We start from the raw sequence: 25,090 nt of genomic DNA, 5'->3' as shown, positions 1-25,090 counted from the left end.
TTAATAAGTTTGTGAAAATTATAAACTATTTGAAATTTTTAAATAGTTTTATTTTTTATTTAACCGTGATTTTTTAATAAATAGTGACCATCGCTTCACAACGTAGTCTATTTCTCATGGCTTGCGGTGAGCACGATCTCTCGAATTGCTGAACTGAAAATTATGGAATAGAAATTAATTTTTAGTATTCTTTACAGATTTAACTAGCCGCGCAGATAGCTCTGAATTAGACCCGCTGGTGCCCTAAGACGATTTCGCTAGATTTTCAGAGCACTGTGCACCCAGTGTATTAACGCAAGTGACGGAAGGTTATCGAAAAGTTTCGCGAAAATGAAAATTTCAGTAATGATGATGATTTTCCCAAACGGTTCGTTTTCGAGAGGTTTTTATTTGTTCTTTGGCATTAGGATTAGCGATAATAATTCAAATCAAGGATACTACTGGGAAGTCACCTTTAGAAAAAGTCGATGTCGAAGTAAAATTTGGAACTATGCACGCATGCACTTCAGAGATAGCGTGATATCAGGAGCTGCGATTTCATTAAATTTTCTTAGTTCTCAGTCGCGTTGGAAATTTGAGTAAAGCATAAACTTCAAATCGATTAAAAAAAAATCGATTTTTTTGGCTCAGTACAATATATAAATTTAGTTTTCCCACCACAATTTAGATATTTAGATATTTTATGAGCCATTTTTTCGCTTTCCCATTGATTTGGTTTGAGATTTCTAGCACTGATGTTGTCCTATGCTGATTTGAGCGATTCTTTGAGTCCTGCCACTATCCCATGTAATATGTGTTATCAAAAGCATCGCGAAGCATCACGTTCTAAATGTTCTCAAACGATATAATATCCGAAGAGAGTGATAAGAGTTATAAGAAATGTCTCATCACACTGTTAGGTGGATTAAAAGCGTTTTCATTTTAGCTTTCGTTTTATTTGTTTCTTTTTCATGCATTTCATCAATTGATTTAATTATTTTATTTAGCTAAATCACTAAACTTTTATTTACTTTTATTTTTTTACATTTTTTTATATTTTTCATTAAACCTTTTTTACTATTTCTCTATTCGCCCTTTTTCATTTTAGGTCTCGCTCATTTGCTTAAAAAATCATTTTTCTAACTTTTAGTTTTACATTTTTCATATAGTGAATTTCTTTATTCTCCATTTATCAGTTTTAAAATTCATGCTTTTCTTTTGTGCGGATTTTTTTAACATTTTTCAATTTTTCATTATTTCATGTTCCATTATCTTTAACATTTTGCTTTTGTACCCATTTAAACAATTTTGAATTCCATGTTTCTGTTTTGTTAATTATTTTGTTGGGACATTCTTCCTATAATTTTATTTTGATCTTTTTGCATTTTGTGAATTTTCTCTGTTTTCTATTTAATCAAATTTTATGATTTTTCCACTTTTACTTTATATATATTTATTATTTAACCCATTTATTTTTTAAATTTTCTCTTATTTTTCTGTAAGGCAATATTCCCATTTTATTCTTCTGAAATTTTCTTCTTTGCCCATTTGAACCATTTAAATGTTACATGCTTTCTTTAATTTCACTTTTGTCCGTTTTTGTGCGATTTCCACTTGTTCCTGTTTGCTAATTTTTCTTTAATCTATTCCGTTCAATTGTTCCCCTTTTATTTTTTCTATTTCTATTATTCCATTGCTCTTATTCAATTCTAAATTTTAATTTAAAAACAATAACTTGGTCACCTTGTGCTTTACAATTTCGCCTATTTCGAAACATTTTGAACATTTTCCCATTTTTATATTTTTTGTTGTTTCATTTTTCTTTCTTTTGCCGTTTATCCTGTTTTCCACGCTCATCTTTTTTTCGTTTTGATGTTAACCCGTTTTTCACTATTTTAACCATTTTGCAATATTTTTCAAGTTCTTCAATTTTTGTATAACTTCTTTTTTCATGTGTTTTGCTTAATTTGATTGTTTCAATTGTGCAATATGCTTTATTTTGTCATTTCTTCAAATTGTTTACATACTTTAATATTTAAACTTTTACATTATGTTAACTTTGTTTTCCTGTAGTTTCTCCGCTTTCATTTTTTTCTGTTTTTGGATATTGGTAGGTTTTGACTATTTTCATATTATTAATCTTTTTCCATTATTTTATATGTTATTTTTTAGCTTTCTCTATTTGTATCATTTTATCTATTTATTTGTTTTTCCTGGTTCATTGCTTTTTTGTCTCTTTAAATTCTGCCTCCATTGAATGTTTCTTATGTTTTTTTAGATTTATTACACTTCTATTTGGCTAATATTTTCAAAAAATTTTCAAGGTTTTAATTAGGAGTTTTTCAATAATAGTGTACCAAATTTGAATCAGTTTTCCCTGAAACCAAAAAAAGCCAGCTACACTGTCGAACAATTGAGATGTTGTATTTTTAGAAGTTGGCGATGTTGTAGCGCACCGACTCACAGTGATTACCTTCCATACAAAAGTCGGACAAAACCTCAAAAGTAGCCCGAATTTGATGAAAATTTCACATTAGGGTAATTTTGTGACGCCGAATTCATATTTGATGTTTATTTTTTGTTTTTTAAATCCTCAAAATTTTGGCACTTAGGGTGGTTCGAAAATTCAACATTTACGAATATAATGTGCACTATTTCCGAAAATTTATTTTCAAAAAATTAGGTTCGGTGAATTTTTTAGTAGAATACACATTTTTTCAATTGTTGTTAATGATAAGACACATCTATAAATTATATTGCGAACCCTGGGTAGTCAAAGGCTACCATGCGTCTCCTTTAGACGTATCATGAAAAATCACCTTTTTTCATACCTCGGGGCAGAAAGGTTGCAAAACAAGATATTCATTTTCAAAAAGTACACTAATTTTCAAGTATAATGAACAACAAGCGATCTTTCCGAACCGTTTCAAAAAAAAGTACAGCTACTTTGAACATTATAACTTTAAACTATTGCTCGATTTTTTATTTGTTTTTCATGTCTGAGCGAGAAGAAAGGTGTGTATCGACTAAATCGAATGGCAGCTGTAAGTGCAGCGAATAACCTTTCACATGAAATCAGTTTGACCCCAATCGGAATCTTAACTAAAAAGATATATTCATTTGAATAACTTAGGTTTGAAAATAGTTTTCCTCAGAATTCATCATCTATTTCACCTTTGAAGTTCTGTAAAAAAATGAACTCTCGTCTTCGGGACTTAATATTTTGAGAAAACTCTATTCAACCTGCTAAGAAACAGAGAAAAATGTTAAATCACGAAAAATCTAAAATAAAATTTTGAGGTTTTGTCCGGCTAGGCGACACTGTGCGACTTGGTCGAATACTTTGTTTCATTAACGAATTCTATGTGAAATCAGACAAAGATTTGACCAAATCAATGCAATACCAACACCTGGGTAAATATGAAAATATCGATTAAAAAGGTTTAACGATCAAAATTTGGTCGACTAAACTTGATGCATTTGTTTGCACTTAATTCAACAAATTTGCAAAACCTTAAATTGCCTACGTGAAGAAAGATTCCGATTTTTTTTTATTTTATCACTTGCTCTTCAGTTATAAAAGTGTAGTCTAAGCAAAAGCAGCAACACTCGCATTTAGCCTGAATCCGAACTACTTGCACACCAAGTTAAGGACATCATTAAAAGTGACCAAATCAACTGTCACCAGCGTAATAGCAACCGGAAGGAATGGTGGCAGATATTTTCAAGCATATGAAGCTATCGAAGTTCATACAGAATTATCATGTTTGGCAGGCTTTCTGTACCTGTGGTTTGAAAAGCAACATTTTCATTGTGACCGAGCCCGCCAACAAGGAAAAGTACGTGAAAGAGTGCATGAGAAAACGTCTGCAACACGATTGTTTCACGCTATTTTGACCAAATTTTGAATTCTGCCATTACTGAAAAAAATGATATGTATTGGTATGACGCTTACAAGCTTCAGGTGGCGCCCAAGGACAAGAACCATCTCAACACACTAAAGCTCAGCCCAATCGTGGAATATAAGTTCATTGTCAAGCGGAACCTGAAAACGATTGTTTTATTAGGAAATTATTTAATAAATTGTTCTTTAGTTGCTTCGAAATTGTCCCTTGGGTGATTCGTCTACCGGTAACCGCTGCTGACAAGGCGTTGGAAGTAGGCAAAGTTATGGTTGGACGGTCGAGATGCCCACTGAGAGCCGTCCCACGCGTGATTAAACAAGCGGAGAAATGCTTCAAGTGTTTGGTCTTTCGACGTTTGACAGGGGCTTGTAAAACCCCGGATAAATCCAGGATATGCTGGAAATGCATGTGGGCGGGTCATCTTGCAGGAGACTGCACACAGAGACAGCATACTATACACCCCAGAACACGGAAATGGCCATTAGACGGAGTGGTTTCAAATGCCTTTCCAACAAGAGGGCGACAGCAGGCCAACGGTAATGGAAATAACTCAGATATCACTGTGACACTGCACAGCAGCTGTTGTGGCAGTTTACGTTGCTTTGATTGCAGAGCCGCATCAAACCCCACCTGATAACGGTAACTAGGTGGCGGATGGAACGGGTACGGCTACGATACAAGTTATGGGCAGATTCTCCCATTCAAGCAGTGTTTTTTTAATTTTGATTATAGAGGTTTTAACCTTAAGGTCATTCGCCTCTTCGGGTTAGAAAAATCTGTAACCCTATGTGCGCGGTTGGGACTTGAACCCAGGTGAGCAACTTACAAGGCAATCGATTTACTAACTACGCTATGCCTACCCCCTCCTCAAGAAGTGTTAGAACGCTCATAGGAAGGGGCATCGTGATCGCGAAAATAAATGGTGTCTTCGTTTGCAGCTGTTAAGCTCCTCTAAGGTGCAGTGGGCAGAGGAGCAGTTCAGCCTAACGGTGGAGCAGTGAAACCGAGCCGTTGATCGGCTGACATCCGGTAGTCATTGGTGGTGGTTTCAATGCCTGGGATGTGAAATGGGTAGTAGAGTAACAAACTCAAGACGATGTATCCTGCAGGAAGCTGTAGTGAAGTTAGACGTACGATCATGCAATGACTGTTTCGTTAACACATTTCGAAGAGATAGGAGGGAGTCTATCATCGACGTCACATTCTGTAGCCCTTCACTAAGGGCGAACATGGTTTCTAGAATATGAGGGAAGTATACATTACTCATAGCGATCAGCAGGCAACTCGCTACCGTATCGGCTAACGGAACTCTGCTGCAACATGGAGAAATAGATCGTCAAGAAAAAGTGGAAGACGAAAACCTTCAACAAAGATATCTTCATTAAGGCACATCGGCCGGATTGCAGGATCGAGAACGTGGATTCAGCTGATCTATCTAGAAGGACTGTGACGGCTTGTGACGCTACAATGCCCACATAAACTGGAACCACGCAATATACGGCATCCAGATTACTGGTGGATCGAGACACTCAGAACGCAGAACGCTACGCGCTGCTTGTTTCAGAACCAGTAGTCAGGATCAGAGAGTAGGATCGAAGCCAGATAGAGAGGAGCGCAAGGCAGCGTTCCGGGAAACTACGACCGCTTTTAAAACGGGAGATCAAGCTTAGACAGTTAAATTGACACAAGAAGCTCTGCCTAGAAGTAGACGCCAAGGGGTGGCGTAGCGTAGTTGGTAAATCGATTGCCTTGTACGCAGCGCACCTGGGTTCGAGTTCCGACTCCGCACATAGGGTTAGAAATTCTTCATGAGATTTTGCTAACCCGAAGAGACGAATGACCTTAAGATTAAAAACTTTATAATAGAAATAAAAAAATATAGATGCCAATCTCTAAGGGGGCGCGTATCGTGTCGTGATGACGAACCGTACAGTGAAGAGCAAAGAGGAAACAGGGACGGTCGGCAAGTGACGAACGACAAGCTCGCAGAACCGTAGATGCGACTGATATCAAAGGAGGTCCTCGGTCCGGATGGAATATCAAACGTGGCGTTGAAAGCTACGATCCTGGTATGTCCGGACATGTGCAGAATCGATCTGCAGAAGTGTCTAGATGAAGGCAACTTCGCCGAAGTATGGAAGGTACAGAAGCTGGTGTTGCTTCCAAAGCAAGGGAAGGCAACGAGCGAGCCGGTCTCATACAGGTCCATATATCTGCTGAATATACTCGAAAGACTCATGGAAAGAATCATCCACAGGCTTGCGACATGCACGGAGGGTGAGCGCGTCCGTCCAAGATGCTGTTCGAGTTTTGCGAAGGAGTATCGACAGTGTATGCAAGTCGGACGGTGGTGAAGAGGGCCGAGAAGGCATCTAAACAGAAGAAAAAAGAAGATCGATACTGCGCTGTGAAGAATGCGTTAAACAGCGCAATTGGGAAGCCATCATCGCAGCACTGCATAGATTGAGACTATTTAAGCCAGATCTTGAAGAGTTACATACAGAACAAAGTGCTGCTGTACAAAACAAACGAAGGACAGAAGTCAATGCGAGTCACAGCAGGCGTTCCTCTGGGTTGCATTCCCGGTTAAAGTCTTTGAAACCGGGGTTTGACATTGCGGCTGCCCAGGAATGAAAATCGTGGGATACGCGGACGACTTGTCACTAACTGTGATGTGTGAGACACTTGAAGAAGTGTCGGTGACGGAGAAATAGACGCGATCGAGAACTGGATGAACGGAGTCAAGCTACAAACAGCTCGCTAAAATACGGAGGAGTTCTTTTGATCAGCAACTACAAAATGGTTCAGCGGATGCAGATCGTAGTCGGAGGGCGATTGCATCGAAGTGTGCACAGAAGCAATTGGGAGTGATAATCGACAACCGGTTGAGCTTGAACAATCACGTCGACTACGTCTGCGAAAAGTCGGCGAAGGCAACGAACGCAATAGCGAGGATCATGCCAAACGTCGGCTGTACGAGAAGCAGAACGATACTTCTGCTAACTAGTGCTTCGTCATCAATACTGCGATATGGGGTGGGGCGCTGAAATCTAAGTGGAATCGCGAAAAGCTGATGGCTGAACGAGTCGCGATCACGTACCGAATAATATCGTCGGAAGCAGTATGTGTTATCCCCGGGATGATCGCCATGTGCATCACTCTGGCGAAGGATGTCGAATGCTATAATCCGAGAAACGCCAGAAACGCGAGCAAGATAGAGAAAATCGATTCAATGGTGAGGTGGTAGCAGGGATGGGACAATAGGGAGAAGGGAAGGTGGACCTACAGGCTCATCCCAAACATGCCGACGTAGTTCAATAGAAAGCACGGAGATGTGAACTTCCACCTGACACAGTTTCTGTTGGGCCATGACTGCTACAGGAAGTATCTTCATCTGTTCGGGCACGCAACGTCACCATTGTGCACGGTGTGTGAGAATGTTGAGGAATCACCGGAGCATATGGTATTCGAATGTCCGAGACTCGAGGAAACACGCAAGGAAATGCTCGAAGAGGAAGGGCCGGATATCAGCTCGGATAATGTCGTCGGAATGACCAGCGATGTAAACACATCAAACGCGGTCAACAGAGTTGTGATTCAGATTTAGACCGCCTTATAGCGAGTGACTAATCACCGCTGGGACACTCTGCGCCAGAGTAGGCTATATCCACAACTAAGGAACTAGTCAAGTAGATGGCAACAGAACACCGGGTGCGGGTTGCCAGGGTACCAGCAAACCGGACGCCATGCTCCACCCGGAATCACCGGACCGACCACGACCTACCGGTTGGCTCTAGAGAAATATTATGAAAACAAATCGGTATCGGGAGAACTTCTTTCGTCGGGGAACTCTCCTTCCTAAGGTAGATTTACCATCGTAGACTAGACGACGCACAGTGGCACCTGTTCATACAAAGTTGTGACAAAATTATAAAAATTGGTCTATGTGGCTAAAACTTGGGGTTTTAACTAATTTTGGGTCGCTGAATCCATTTCTGGTATCAGTTTCGTTATTCCATATTTTATTTTTTCGACTAATTTTATATAAACCAATTTGAATGCGTTGGTCGTTAAAGGGTTAATATAAAGATTAATCATAGTAACCAATCTCATCGGATAGCAAAAATGGTTGAAAAAACTAGTAAAAATCACTAAATTATAAGTATATATGATGTTGTTTAGGCAATTAATTTGTAAGGAGATTTATGAGCTACAGGGCGTCTCCATATGGGTATTTTCAAAAACATAGATATACCAACTTCGGCGCAAAAATGCGCAAGATGAGCCCTATATATCTTGAAACTACAATAAATTTTGAGTCAGGTTCATGATAGGTGACCCATGGGAGACCGTCTCAAAAATCGGAAGACGTATAAAGATAAATTACTGATATGATATAAAACCTTTTAATTGGATTTTTTTTGATGCGAAACAAACGTAAATCAGTTTTGTACAAAAATCTCTCATTTATAGTTTAGCATATTCATTCTTCTTTCCAATGAACTTAACATTGCTCCAATCGGCTGTGTAGTTCTTCAGTTATCGCTATTTGAAACTCTAAGGTACTAAAAATTCTAATGAATTGAATTGAACAGAAATCCTCGACATCACTTGCTTCAACGACATGTTAAAAACTCATTTTTCATCCGATTATAGTAAAATTTTGAGATATATTTATTCAAACTGAGAGAAAAATAAAATAAATATCTACAAAAGAAATACAAGACATTGATTATTGGGGTTTTGTCACTCGTCGTGCCACTGTGCGACTACGAGACACCACCAGTCACGGGTCTTCGGGACACCAGCGAACCGGACGCCCTGCTCGGCCGGAATCGCTAAACCTACCTCTACACTGGGTGGTTGGTTCAGTTTCGGGAGAACTTCGTTTGCCGGCATAAACTCCGTCGGAGAAGGCTAGGTTCGTCGTGACTTGACCGAACTGCTCGCGAATAAGGAACGAGAGCAGAATGCCTCAACGTGAAAGTGGTGCTGAATGGCACTGGACAAGCAGCCAAAGGACTCAAGAAGAGCTCGGTAAATTGTACAATCTGGAGTTTGCAGCCCAGGTTGTCCTCGTAGCGGAAGAGTTCATATTCACGACCCACAGTTAGCTTTCATATCGTTCATATCGAAATGGCCTACTTTGTATGTATTAACGAAAACTGGAGGTGTGTCGAGGTGTGGTGATCTAACCCCATCGAAGGAACTAATTACAAAGTAGTTAGACTAACGTGGGTGCCATGCACATAAAACCATCCCTCCCCGAAATAATGGCATGAGTAGTCACTTTAGCGGGTCGAGGTGGCTGCACAACCTCGTTTCTTGAGTTTAGGAATTTTTGAAGGTTTTTTTCTGCTCTAGTCAGAATCCCATTTTCTTTAAAAAAATATTTTGCAATTTTCTCACCATTTTGGGGTAAATTTTCAAACGTCCTCTGAAGACTAAATAAAAAAATGCTGCGGGTAATATTTCAATCCCGCTCACCGCAATTCGTCACCACATTCCAGAAATCGAACAGAACGGTCAATTTTCATTTCATAAGAATTGATTTATTTACCCCCTCCCCCATAAAGCTTGCGACGTCCGATGTGAAAGGTACCCAATCTATTCGGCTGCAGGCACACCAGGCCATTAATTATTCAGTATCTCATTTGCCTCCAAATGGCAAATGAAAACTGACCGTTGGTGGAGCCAACCCGACGTCCTCCTGTTCCTATTAGCATTCGCGGGAAATCGTTTTTCCGACACGATATTTCTCATTTTTAATCATTTCCTAGACCACCCATCGTGCGATGATTTCTTCTACTGGGCACCGGTTTGTTGTCCCTGTTCGCTCGTGAACCGAATGGGGGGGGGGGGGGGTGAGACCGGGCACGGGGGGAGTTGCACTCTTCAACGGGACCATCGACCCAGCTAAGTGCCATTGAACCGGGGTAGACAGACGATTGGCATGATGCCACCTCACGGCGTTTGTACCGTTCGTTTCTTTTTCTGTGTCATTTTTTGTCATTTCTTTCTTGTAACAATCAGCAACCAGACTTGGGACAAACTGTAGCCCGAGGGGCAGGACAATCCCTGAAATGAACCGCAGATGATGAGCACGAGTTCACTATAAATTTGCACGAACTTTGCTGGAACGAAGAATTGGTGCACCAACATAAAATGCATAGTTGGTAATGATTTTTTTTTGCTTCAGGCGAGTGAATCAAGTGAAGATAAGTAAAAGTTTCAACAATTGGTTGAGGGTGGAAGTAGAAGAAGGAAATAGTGCCAGAATTCAATTTAGTTACATCTGCTCTTTTTACATTTCCACTTCGTGTCAGTCGTTGGTTGACCGACGAGACTGTGTTTTTTTTTCAGATTCAACCAAATTGACCACAGAATGTTAATTTGTATTTTTTTTCGCATGAATGAACTTCATTGTCGAGAATGGTGTGATGTGAAGCGTTTCTAGAGAAAATGCAAAGTAGTTCTAAAAATGTTCACCTGGAACTTGCCACGTGCAAGCACTGTATGACAACATTTAACGTAACTTTGAAAGCAGAACAGCTAATCGACATTTGTCGTACAAATCGCTAGTGCAAGTAGAGCTTTGTGCACCATGCAATCAAACGAGGTCACACTAATAAGAGGATTAAAAATGATGAAAACTTTCCTGCGGGAAACCTGTCAAGCATAATTCTATGACAGGAATTTCGGACAAATTTTCAACGATCGCATCATCAACTCACAGCAGCTTCACCGAATAAAGCGCCAAATTCAATGCACAATAAATTTTAATACACTCAACACCTACCTGCCTCTTGTTACTACCACAAACCCCAAGTCCCGAGAAGAACCGTCGTTCACGGTCAAGTTGTGCACCGGCAGCGGAAGCGTACCACCGTAACAACCCGTCTCCGCTTGTTGTACCCATAATGGCACGCCGGAAAAGGTAATTCAACCTTCAACCCTTTTCATGTAAGAAAAACACCCTCAACCCATCCCCGCCCCTTCCCGAATCGGTTAGGCACGACCAGTAAGTTCAACAGCAGGACCCGTCGTGGCGTGAAACTTTCTTCGCCACTCCAGGCACGGCATTGGTTGTATATTCTGAGGCAGTAGAAAGTCGCTAGCTGACTTCCCATCTACCTAGCTACGGATTCTTTCGCAAGCCGTGGGGGCCAAGAAAAGCAAGTGCTAAAGCTCGTCCAGAATGAGTTTCCATACATATATTTACATAAAAAGTGTTAGGCAAACCATAACGAAGTATAAAACAGCACGGGCACTGAGCGTTATGCGCTGGCAGACCTCAAACCCGGCCACTGCAGATTCCGCTGCGGCACGAATAATGGCGAAATAATCGTGGTGGGGGTGGGGCTGGGGTAGTCAAGGCGAAATTAACCACCCTCTGGCAAGCGCAGTGCACCCTACAGCTAAGATCCTAGACTGGCCAAGGGTATATATGTGTGTGTATATATAAGAATGTGATTTATACGATACTTTATAATTTATTTTGCATAATTATCACTGAGAAAGGAAAAAATGAATTACAATTTTTAATTAACACAAAATTTTACATTAATTCATATTTTTATTTGAACATTGTCGCACTTGTAGTCGGTGAGGATGTTTCATATCCTCGCAAGTACTTAACTGTGATGACAAGTTGGTGGGAAGAGGCTTGTTTTGCTCGTTGTAGTGTGAAAAGTAATTTGACGGGAACTCATTGCGATTTTTTTTGTTCGTGGAATTTTGAAAGCTATTTCAATATTCAGACAGTTCACTGACACTGCAGTTGTGCGACGCTAGTCTGCCGAAATAAAATATAAAACTATGCATAAAATACGTGGTACACATGTTACATTATTTTTTTATTAAAGAAAGACATCAGAAGATTTTTTTCGTTTCTACACACACGCAAGATGCACATGAATGAAGCGAATAAAATTCTCTCAAAATCTTAAAATTTTTAGATGAATTCCTTAAAAATCAGAGATTGTGACGGAAGAAAAGATATTCTTAATTGTTACTTCAAAGCACACTTTCCAGGTTGTATCGATCCGAAGCTGAACAATGTTTACAGATAGCATTCTACTGATTCGAACTCGTGGGTGTTAGCGCGTACATTGGCTACCACTGAATCAGTCAAGTGGGCAGTTGACGGCTTTGCTCCATACAAATCACCTGGAAGAGATGGAATCCTTCCTATGCTACTGCAAATAGGATTGGATATTCTTAAACATGTCTTGAAAAAGATTATGGTTTCCAGTCTTGCTACCGGGTACATCCCGAAAGCATGACGAGAAATAACTGTTAAATTTATTCCCAAAGGAGGGGCGCTTAAGCTATGAAGAAGCCATGAGTTTTAGACCTATCATCTTAAGTTCTTTTCTTCTAACAGCTTTGGAACGGATAATCGATCATCACATCAGGGACGTTAGTTTAGTTGAATATCCACTGCACAAAATGCAACATGCATATCAGTGTGCTTTACGATGTTGGTTACAACATTGCGAAGATCTTCTCGTTGAAGCAATCTAGCTTGGGCGTATTCCCAGATATTGAGGGTGCTTTTGACAGTGTGTCCTTCCAGTCTTTTCTAGAAGCGACGCGCGGTCTTATTTTTATTTGTTTTGTTTTGTTTTATTGTTGTCATGGGATATCTGCATGTATCTCAGGATGGATAAACGCAATGCTTAGTAACCGCATTCTTTGCTTGTCACTGAGACAGGAAGAGGTTGAGTATTTGCGGTTGTCCTCAGAGTGGCATCCTATCAGCTTTGTTGTGGAACCTGGTTGCCGACAGCTTGTTGAAGAAACTCAATGAGTTTGGATTTCCTACATACGGGTTTGGCGATTACCAAATACTAATTACTGGACATTAGGAGTTGTCGAACAGTGGTGTCGACTAGTTAAATTGTCAGTTAACCCAAACAAAACTTCAATGGTTCTTTTCACGAAGAAGCGAACAACAACTGGGGCTCGTCCCTTGCAGTTCTTTGATTCGGAGCTACTGGATTTCAAACTGAATTGGGTTGAGTTCACAGTCAAGAAAGCATGCATGGTCTTCAGGCAGTGCATACAAATCAGGAATCAGGGATCAGTAGCGACTGGTTCAAATGGCATGTTCCTCTTGTCGATAGGAGATTTGTACCATAATCTGTTTTTTTTTCCTCATTTCCGTGATGGGAAGGATTGGGGAAGATGTAGGGTAAATAACACAGAATCGTAAAGATTTTTGAAATGACGTTATTTTTCACAGAACAATTAAAACCCACGGAGAGATTTAGAATGTTTTATTTAAGCAGTGAGCGGATATATCAACACCCTTGAGAAGATATTGAGATAAAATAACCGGAACACCCCAGAAGAGATATTGTCATTCAAATATGACTTAAACTATAGCTCTTTACCACACTGGGTTAGGAACAATAGCATACCCTTGAGTTTCAGTCCCTGTGTATAGGTTCATCTATATATTGAGAACCAAAAAGCCGGATACGCTATTGCATTACTGCTGGACAGTTACATATCAAATGGTATGAAGTTCCGTAATTGGATTCACAAAGATCACACGAATAATGCTCAATACGCTGAATAGTATCCATGTGATTATTGAGTTTACAATGTCCAGTTAGTGATCTGACTAGAACACTGCAATTGTGCTTGGAAAAATGCAGCAAATTATTGGACATTTTCGGATTCACATCCGGCAGAATGGTCTTTGCTTGAACGCAGGTTTGCAAGCTACGCTAATGGTTGGCATGTTCGAATGCAACTCAAGAGCGAATCTTGTCCTTTATCCAACTTATCGAAAGAGGTAAAACTGGTTCTGGACCAACGAAGTTAGTCGCAGTGCCTGCTCTAGCCAATTCGTCCGCCCATTCATTTTCAGTAATACCGGAATGACCGGAATTTGAAATGTTAAGTTCTTCGACTTGAGTTTGACATGCGATTACTAATTTCGATCTCGAATCCGCCGAACTGCTTTAAGGGAAACCTAACTGTCAGAGCAAAAAACTATTCTTTTGCGGAAAATTCCCTGTTGATGTGCCGATTGTACGCCACAAAGATTTCTCCTTGGAACACAGTACACTGGTTTAATCTCATTTCACGACAATAGACACAACGACCGGCTCGGCCTTTCAACGAAGAACCGTCAGTATAACAAAGTACATAATCTACCAGTTGACGTCGCTCTATCCAACCAGACAGCCATTTCTCGCGAGGAGGAATTCTCACATTGAAAGTTTTTAAAGGAAAATTACATGTGAGTGTAACGTCACTGGGAGCAAGTGTACACTCATCCCAAATAACCATTTGGGGCCACAGTCTTGTGAGGCTACTTAATGAGTTACTGTTCCAAATCCAAGTAACTTTAAGACGGTATGCACGACAAAGTACTTCTTGTTTCAGAAACACATATACAGCACAAATTCGTTAGTTGGGTCACGACTGCGCCCCAACTAGCGAATCGTATCCGTTAATTGGGGCAACTGACAGCTGGCAAAAATTACCCGAGGGAAACGCTGATTGTTTTCTTTCGATAAAAATCAAACAGAAATATTTTGCGGTTCACGAAAGTTGGCTGTTTCTTCTCAGTTTAATGATGAATTTTGTAACAAAGAATGTCATTAATGTTCTTTTTGCCATTAATTACATCTTTCACATAAAACAGGAAATGGATACGCCATTGAAAAAAATCGATGAAGAGCACGTACACTAAGTTGCCATTAGCTAAAAAGTCATTTGACAATGTGATTGAATACATCAGAGATAACCTCCAAGAAGATAGCAACCAACATCTCTGCGACACAAACTAATTGATACTAAATGGAAGAAGCGCAATATCTAACGCATTTATTTCCTAAAAAAGATTCCGGAATAAGAATTCAAAAAATAAAATTCCATTGGATTTCAAAGTATGTTTTTTCTAGATCTCCACAGAAATCAACTAATGAGCCCCTTGAAATCGATGACTTTCAAATGTCAATCACTTTTTGACTTTCAGTTTTGACATAAGAGAGTCTTTTAGTTGGGGCATGCCCCAACTAGCGAACATCCAACTAACGAACACCCCAACTAGCGAACCCCCAACTAACGAATTTGTGCTGTAGTGGTTTTATGTTCAAGAGTGCCTCTAGAGCAGCAATAGATGTTGTAGAACGTATCAATCATCGGCATCAAGACCGTCCTCTGAAGATGGTTTAACTTTGAATGGATTGTCATAACTTTACCCTGCCACCAAACACGGCACCCGTATGCCAGTATTGGTCAAACAATTGTTGTGTAGATCCACTGAATGTACTTGGGTTTGACTCCCCAAGATTTTCCGAAAGACCTCCTACATTGGCCGAAGGCCATGCAAGCTTTTTTGATTCTGAAATCGACGTGAGCTGTCCAATTAAGTTTTGAGAGTTACCCAAACGTACTTAACTTGATCTACGACAATAACTTTAGAGCCAAAGAACTGCAACGGACGAGCTCCGGTTGTCATCCTTCGTTGCGTGAAAAGCATCATTTATTTGATTTTATTTGGAGTTACTGATAGTCCAATATAGTTTGTTGCGTGAAAAGCACCGTTTATTTGGATTTATTTGGATTTACTGATGGTCCAAAAAGCACCATTCATTTTGGATTTATTTGGATTTACTGATAGACCAACAAGAAGACGCCATTGCTCAACAACACATAAGGCTTGCTGCATCAAATCCAAAGGTGTGCAAATGCAAATACCGGTGATCATTATATGATAATCATCGACGAAACCATATGTCGGAAATTTAAGCTTAAGTTTCTTCAACAAGCCATCGGCGATAAGGTTTCACAAAAGTGATAACAGTACACCACCTTGAGGAGATCCTCAGACACTTGGTTTCCTTATCTCTACTTGACTTAACGATGAGCACAGATATCGGTTGCTATGCATTGCGTGTATCCAGTTCGCGATATATGAAGTTACTCCTTGACTTCGAGCTGCTTTCAAAATTGATTCGAAAGACACATTGTCAAAAGCACCTCCAATATTTGCATTGCGAAGTACGGTACTATTCGTAGATTGCATACTAACGAATATCTTGTTCATCTCATCTTGCTAGTGAGATAGATGATCAGGAATCAACCATCTTCACAGATACTTATGATAGGGTAGAAAACTTTGTTGTAATACCTACTTAAAGAAGGCCACCGACTCAGTCACGCTTCTATAAGTATTATGGAGTTGGGTTGAAGGGCAGGTATCTAGGATTCGCCACAAGCATGCAATACGACCACGAAATGAACATACGGTGGGAAGGTTAATCTCCGAGTATACGAATACGCAGAGCAAAAAGATCTTTAGTTAGATTTTTCTTGTGTCCACGAATACTGTTTTCATCTATTTATTTATTTCTTATCTTCGGTATACACCGTACAGACACATTTTAAAAATATATATTTCTTATTAATAACTTATATCTATGCTTGGAAACGTTAAAATCATACACTGAAGAAGCTTCGTTAAATCTGCGGCAACATCTTTCCAGTGGATTATTTTGTACATATGAACTACGGTGTCTAGGGATCCACAACAGAGTGGGGTTACGAAGAACACGAGGAGGCGCTTACAAATCAACGCTCGAGAGAAGATCGGGACTGTCGATATTACCTGATAGCAAGTCAAAAACAAAAACTCTTTGCAGGAAGATACGGCGAGTCGCCAGAGTCTGCAGACCGAGTAGCATACATCTATCGGCATAAGGAGGCAACACAACTGGATCATTCCATGGAAGTTTCCTGAGGGCGAATCGCACAAAACATCTTTGTATAGTTCTAGTCGGACAATTTAAACGGCATGGTATGGTGCCCACACTTGCACAGCATACTCCAGAACACTTCTGATCAGGGCATAGTAAAATGCTGTTAAGTGCGTCGAAATCATCGAAGTCCGCCGTGTTCCGCTTTAAGAAGCCCAGCATTCCGAAAGCCTTAGCAGTTGTCGCGGTGATATGGTCGAAAAAGCTCAACTTCCTATCGAAGAGCACTCCCAAGTCACGGATCGAGTCGACGCTTTCAATTGTTCTTCCTTTTAGGCTGTATTCATAACGTCCTGGAGTAAGCAAGCGTTCGAAACTGATTACTTTGCATTTATTAACGTTGACTTCCATTCCGTTAAGCGTGCACCGTTCTTGAGTAGTACAGATATCTTCTTGAAGCACTACGGCGACAAGTGCAGAAGCGATAGTTCGGAAGATTTTGAGATCGTCCGCGTACAGCAATTTCCCAGACTTGATCCGACTACAGATATCGTTAATAAACAGAATAAAAATAATCGGGCCCAGATGACTGCCTTGCGGGACACCTGTGGGTGTTCTAAATGTGCTTGAGCGCGTGTTTTTATACTAACGAATGCCGAGCGATCGGAAAGATACGACTGCAACCAGTTTGTCAGCCAGGTGGGAAATCCCAAACGCTTTAATTTCAAGATTGCGATGTTGTGCGGTTCTTTGTCGAAAGCTTTTGAGAAATCGACGTAAATTGCATCCACCTGTTGACGCTTCTCGACGGCGGGAAACAACTTAGAAGTGTAAGCTATCAGGTTAGAAGTTGTTGATCGTTTTGTGACAAACCCGTGTTGATACTCCGAGATAATGTGGGATGCCGCTGCATACGTGACGTTGTAGACCAGCTTTTCGAGAACTTTGGAGAGACAGTTTAATAATGAGATCCCTCTGTAATTTTTGACGTTGTGAATATTTCCAGCCTTATAGATGGGAACGATAGCAGCTTCTTTCCAGGCGATAGGAAACATGCCTTTAGCGAGAGAGCGATTGAAAATGATGCACACTGGAAGAGACAGCACGTGGGCGCAGCTTTTTATAAATTGGGGCGAGAAATTATCGGGGCCAGGCCCTTTCGACGAATCAACAGCAGTCAGAGCCTTCAAGACGTCAGCTCGACTTACTGTGGGACGGGGGAGATTTATGTTATACGATGGTAATGTTTCCAAATACTCTTCCGAAGGGACGGTATAGTCGCTTCTAAAAACTGTTGACTCGTTTCAGTGGAACCTTTCGGCGGAGTATGTCATATACTTTGCCATAGAACAGCGTGACTGCTTCGTCAAGCTCATTACAACACATTAAGTCGGTCCAGTCAACAGTGGCAATCAGTGCGGAGATTTCGTCAAAGTTGCAACGGTTAAAGTCAAAATCAAGCTCGTCAATCGAATGAAATGAATCATCTCCAGTGTTGGTACGTACATCTAGCCGCAGGACAAACGGTTTGTGGTAAGGCTCGGCTTTGAAAATAGCAGTCGGAAGTTCAAGCAGCTCTACGATATCCGCGTTGTTTACGAATGCAAGATCGAGGATCCTCCCGTTCACATTCGTCAATGAGCAGATCTGGTACAGACCGCCTGCAACCATAGACTCCGTTACCGCTATTTCTTGTTCCGAAGAGGCATTAATAGGTAGGTAACATTTTAGATCATTATCGAGAGACCACTGAAGGCGTGGAAGATTGTAGTCTCCAAAGACAAGAACAGCATTGTCTAGAATGTTTGAACGGCGTGATACAAATCCGGATCACTATTTGGCCTGAGATAAACACAGCTAATATATATATAGATTGATTCGGGAGGGCGATACGCACGTCAATTTGCTCCAAGCGTTCAATTCCAGGCAAGCTTAGCTGCGAGCCTACGAGGTTGTTCTTTATCGCTATTAGGACACCACCGCTTCGACGCAGATGACTGGTTGTTGAGTTGCGGTCGCAGCGATATATTACGTAGTTCGACGAGAGCTCAGCGTTTAATATGTTTTCGCGCAGCCAGGTTTCCGAAAGGACAATGACGTCGTAGTCACTAGAAGAAAGCGCTAGATAGAATTCTTGTGTTTTCGTTCTCATTCCTCGCACGTTCTGGTAGTAAACGGAAAGAAACTGCTCGGAATGTGCGGCAACTTCGGGAACAGCCAATACAGGATGTGATACAGGCGATGTAACTAGTTGGGACGCGAGCGAAGAGCAGTGGAAGCAGTCATTGTTGCTGAGTCGGGCGCATTCGGTTTCCAAAAAACCATTATGGAATCCGACTTCTCTTCAAACTCACGATAAGCAATGCCAACTGGTCATGTAGACGCCGTCATAGCCTTTTCTTTGAGATCCGTGGGCATGCCAACTTTGTAGGATACAAAATTCAGCGTTCTAGGTTCTCTGCCACGAGGGACCAACTTGACGACAGTGATGTTCGAATTTCCGAGTGTATCCGCAGCTAGCTTGGTGACGCTTTCATCAGAGACATTGAGCGAAATTCCTGACAGGTACAACCAAAACTTTTTATCTTCACGATTCACAGCGATGGATGGTGTCAATGAACCAGCGGCATCAGTACCACGTAGCAGCTTAGAAGGATTGGAGCCTGTATCGTCGTTGTCTCTCTTTCTTTTAGCAGAATTAAAGGAAAATTGTCGCAGTCCAGGAATAGGAGTTTTTGGTACAGCATCGATCAATGTTTTGAAGTTGGTCCGAATTTCTACCTTTAATTCCTCCAGTATGTTGTTGCGAATTGAATTTTCAAGCTCCTCGATCACCATTTGGTTTGCGGACTCAACGGACACTAATGCGTTACGAAACCGTTGTCCATGATATTTTTGCAGGTATTATACGTCCAAAATAAGTTAGACTTGTTAACAACAGCGGCAAATAATTCGTCGTTTAGTCCGCAGCATTTTGCGCAAAATGATGAAGAGCAAAAACCGCCACATTTTACAGCATTACGACCATCGGAAAATTTATCAGTGCAACTCTCACAAAATCCAGGCATTTTACGATATGCGGTAGTGTAAGGGTTACTAGTTGAAATGCTCAGTAACAGATGGCGCCACTTACACTCTACAAGATGATGACAGGTATGTTTTTGGGTACGAAATTCACTTAGGTACAAGATCAAAGGAGCGCAAGAAAGAACTAACCAAAACAACTACGAATTACTCCTCACCTTTCTCGTTCTGGCACCTGGAGTTCAGGAAGGCGGACGACAACTGATGGATGTATATGTTCTTTCGGTTGGCAGAAATAAACTGCGAGTGGAAGTGATGGTGGTGGAGTGGCGAGATGGCGGAGTGGCGAGGTGACGGAGTGGCGAGGTGGCGGTGTAACGGTGGTATGGCCGTTGTGCCAAATAAGCAAACTGCTTCAGCATGTCCACAATATTTTGATATTGCGGTCCTACCTTGCGTGTGAGCAAAACACCGTCATTCGGCAAGTGAACACGGAGGTTGGATAACAAGTTTGAACGGTTTTGCAGGATATCGAGGCAATAATTACAATGATATAAACAAAAATTGAGGAGCGCGGAAAACAAACTAAACTTTTACAAACAGTGTTGGCAGTTTTCCCCTCGGAAAACAAACTAAACTTTTACAAACAGTGTTGGCAGTTTTCCCAGTACCTATTCTGTCAGCTATTATTCCTGCTCTAGAGTGTGTAATAATGATTGTTTTAATGATTGTTGCGCCAGACAGAATCACCATGTTGTAACACCACTTTGCTTGTTAAATGTAGTGGAAATTGTTAGATATGATCCTCTACAAGTGACGTTCTGTCCTCCTCTTCTCTCTGTTTCCTAACCTTGTTAAATACATTTACCCTCGGCTATACTACCTACATATTCAATTTAATTTTTTTTTATAATTATGTACAACTAAATCACAGAGAACAGACATCCACAATTTTTTTTCTCAACTTTTACGCTTGAGCTGGGCATCTGTTCTCTGTACATAAATCAATGTTGCTTCTAAGTTTTGCACGACCCAAGGGGAACTTGGCCTTAATCCCACTGCTCTGTAATAGATGTTACGTGATATTCGTTATGGAATATTGTTTGTTTTGGGGGTCATTCATAAACCATTTAATCTAACCATGTACCCTCCGAAATCAACAGTTTCAAACCCAACCGAGAAGTTGTAGTCAATTTTTCATTAGTGGGTTGATAAAGGTGTGGTTGCCAAAGAAAAAACGCTTTTAATCCACCTAACAGTGTGATGAGACATTTCTTATAACTCTTATCACTCTCTTCGGATATTATATCGTTTGAGAACATTTAGGACTTGATGCTTCGCGATGTTTTTGATAACACACACTACATGGGATAGTGGCAGGACTCAGAGAATCACTCAAATCAGCATAGGACAACATCAGTGCTAGAAATCTCAAACCAAATCAATGGGAAGGCGAAAAAATGGCCCATAAAATAGACATACAAACGAATTATTGCTAATGCTCTGTTAATAAAATATCTAAATTCCTCAATCAATGCATTGTGGTGGGAAAACTGATTTTTCTAAAGGGGTTATGTATATTGTACTGAGCCAAAAAAAATCGATTTTTTTTTAATCGATTTGAAGTTTATACTTTACTCAAATTTCCAACGCGACTGAGAATTAAGAAATCAACGCTTTTTCTTTAAAAAACCCACCATTCCACTATGGGTCACAAGGGCGGTTTTTCGGTACAAAAATCAATAACTCCCAAACCGTTCATTTTAGAGAAATTATGTCTGAAAGAATATTTTTGGAAATTAAATTTTCTTACTTTTAAAGCAAAATGTAGCTAGGGTGGTCCTCTCAAACATTATTTTCGAAAAATTATGTTTAGAACTAAATGGTGTAGCAAGGTACTTACTTCAGCAAAGTTGTAGAAAAATGTTTTTCAAGTAACATTTTCAAATGCATCAAAGTTATAGCATTATAGCATTATCGGTTTTCATGTTATAATTATTTTTCTTCTTTATCTTAGGGTGTCATTTTAGTGTTTCTGAAAAAGTCAGTTTTTTAACTATAACTTTTTAAATAGTTAGTCTATCTTCATACTCTCTATGAAGCAATTTTAGTACTTTTCATTGCGCATATTTCTGCTGAAGAATGTGAATCGATATCATTTTTCGTTATCTTCTTTATCTTAGGGTGTCATTTTAGTGTTTCTGAAAAAGTCAGTTTTTTAACTATAATTTTTTAAATAGTTAGTCTATCTTCATACTCTCTATGAAGCAATTTTAGTACTTTTCATTGCGCATATTTCTGCTGAAGAATGTGAATCGATATCATTTTTCGTTATCGAATTACGATCATTTTTTTAAATAAAAATGATAGTTTTCAATGACCTCTAACTCAGAAGGTTGCAAAAACTAGCAGCTAAATTTGTACTCTTTCGAAAGTGCATCAAAAATACTGTAAAATATCTCAAAATCAACTTTTGCTTTTTTGTCATTCAGCGAAAAATGTTGACATCAACATTATGATTAAATGACATCAGCATACGGCTGTTTTTAAGGGTCTGGTCATTGCCATTTACAACCTGCTTTACTAGATCAAAAAGTCGAGTTGTTAAATGATTTTTTGAGCTTGTCAAATATATGTACACAAATATTGAAAACGTTAGGCTCAGACAGATATTTATTTTACTATTCTACGTAACTACTTTATTATCATCGTCATCCTCATAATTATTACAATCACAATCATCAACATCATCAGCATCGTCGTCGTTATAGTTATCTGAATCGTGTCTCTTTTCTCAAAGTGCTAACTCATTTAATATTGAACTTATTTCAGTGCGTTTACTGTATCGGGATCTTCTAACTGCAAGAACCGGATTAGACGAGTCCATTGCTCTAAAGAAAACATCTTCCATGTTCGCGACTCTTGAACAATTTCTACCGTGACTCAGTCGATCGTTCCGAGCCTCAGCTCCTTGTTCGCTCATGAAACTTGTTGGTAATGGAAGTGTTGACATAATATAAAATGTAGCGCATTTTGCCTTAAAAAGCAAATGAATTATAGATTACCCTTCATTCTGTTCTAAGTAAGCGACGAATTTCTGTGAATGCTGGTTTGGGAGGAAGTGCAGTTTGAATCTTTTGTAGGAACTGTTAACGGCTTCTCAAAATATTTCGAATTTTTATCGAGCACTTTCGTCTCAATTCGATTACTGTCTTTCCAAAATTGATCAAACCTTTTACATGTTTTAATTGTTACAGCTTTTGCATTCTGAGTGAACTTATTTTTTTCATTTTGTCCCACATCAAATTATCTCATTATTTCCTCAAACACAACTTTATTCTATTTTTATTTTCACCTTGGCCACTTTCCAGAGATCGAACAACTTTATTTTATCCATTTTAACAGCACTAATAATACACAGCACTACACGCGTTGATCAAAGCAGTCGTCGGCTACTGCGATTCGATTCATGAATGAGATTGATACCAATTAAACTGTCACGACTCGTGGTGTTGTTGTTTATATTTGACATCGAAGGGCAAAAATGCTGACTTTGATTTTGAAATATTTTATATTATTTTTGATGCACTTTCCAAAGAGTACAAATTTAGCTGCTAGTTTTTGCAACCTTCTGAGTTAGAGGACATTGAAAACTATCATTTTTATTTAAAAAAAAAATGATCGTAACTCGATAACGAAAAATGATATCGATTCACATTCTTCAGCAGAAATATGCGCAATGAAAAGTACTAAAATTGCTTCATAGAGAGTATGAAGATAGACTAACTATTTAAAAAGTTATAGTTAAAAAACTGACTTTTTCAGAAACACCCTAAGTTAAAGAATAAAAATAATTATAACATAAAAACCGATAGTGCTATAACTTTAATTCATTTGAAAATGTTAACTGAAAAACATTTTTCTACAACTTTGCTGAAGTAAGTACCTTGCTATACCATTTTGTTCGAAAAATAATTTTTCGAAAAGAATGTTTGAGAGGACCACCCTAGCTACATTTTACTTTAAAAGAAAGCGAATTTAATCCCCAAAAATATTCTCTCAGCATAATTTCTCTAAAATGAACGGTTTGGGAGTTATTGATTTTTGTACCGAAAAATCGCCCTTGTGACTCATAGTGCATTCAAAGAAAATCAACAGTGCATATTTCCAGACTTGGTTTTATTTCCAATTTAGAACTATTGTGTTTTTTACATCCTAGATTGCATGATTCAGTGATCGAAACCCAAAACTTCATGAAGTATTTGAAATTATTAAATTAAAATTTGTGTTTGCTATTGAAATTGACAAAATGATTGTATATATAGTATATAGTCCCTTTGGCGATTGTTTACTTTTTCGGTCCCACCTATCAGCATTGAAGTATCGCCCTTACGTTTTTTTACAATACCAATTTTACAATTGGTGGGGGTTTGGTGAAAATCGATCTTAATGTCTAAACGGCATAATTCCGAAACCGTAATTTTTGAAGTTTTAAAATTATGCAGAATTAATTTTTCAGAAAATAGTAACAGAGCAAATAAGTACCAAAGTCCAAAAAAATCAAGTTTTGTCAAACGTTATTTTTTCGAGTTTACATCAAATCTCAATGTTTCATGCATTATAATGTCATTTGGCATCAAAAATACAAATTTGATTTTGAAAATTTTTCATTTCAGTTTATATGGGAATTTGTTGTGTGATTGCACACTTCAACTCGTAACTCCGGAACCGGAAGTCCAATCAATAAAAAATTCATTAGCAGCCGATGGGAAGATTGTACCTTTCATTTGAGACTAACTTTGTGCAAATCGATCCAGCCATCTCTGATTAACAAAGGTCACATTTTTTCCACATACACACATACACACACATACACACACATACACACACATACACACACATACATACAGACATACATACACACAGACATTTTCCGATCTCGACGAACTGAGTCGATTAGCATATGACACTCGGTCCTCCGGTGAATGAGAAAGGCAAAAACATTTTAAGCAATTGTTGAAATTTATGCATTTTTTGTTGAGCAGTTCTATGTTTCATAGAATTAAATCAATTTTAACTTCGCTTCCTATTAAATAAAGACCCTTATTACAGTACATCTCTACAAAAACGAGATCAATTTGAAAATAAATCTGAGGATTATGATTGATTACAGAACTCTGGAATTTTCTATTGGAATGTTTTCAGACAGGAATTTGATATTGATGCTATTAGACAACTGTGAAATCAAGACCAAGAGATCAGTTACATATCAGGACCCCATTCCGACAATTTATCAAAAGTCCTCATGATGTTTACAACAACAGGTTATCAATCTACGGATCAGATAATTGTTATTGTAATATTGAATTAAATCAGTCTGCATCAATAAATTTTCAACTTCAATCCAGTTTTTTTTTGGGTGTTGTGGGGGGGGGGGTTGTATGGTGTTAAACCCCAAAACCT

This window comes from Topomyia yanbarensis, chromosome 2 (assembly GCF_030247195.1).
Source record: "Topomyia yanbarensis strain Yona2022 chromosome 2, ASM3024719v1, whole genome shotgun sequence".
NCBI classification, from domain to species: Eukaryota; Metazoa; Arthropoda; class Insecta; order Diptera; family Culicidae; genus Topomyia; species Topomyia yanbarensis.
Note: the sequence above shows the minus strand (reverse complement) of the source record.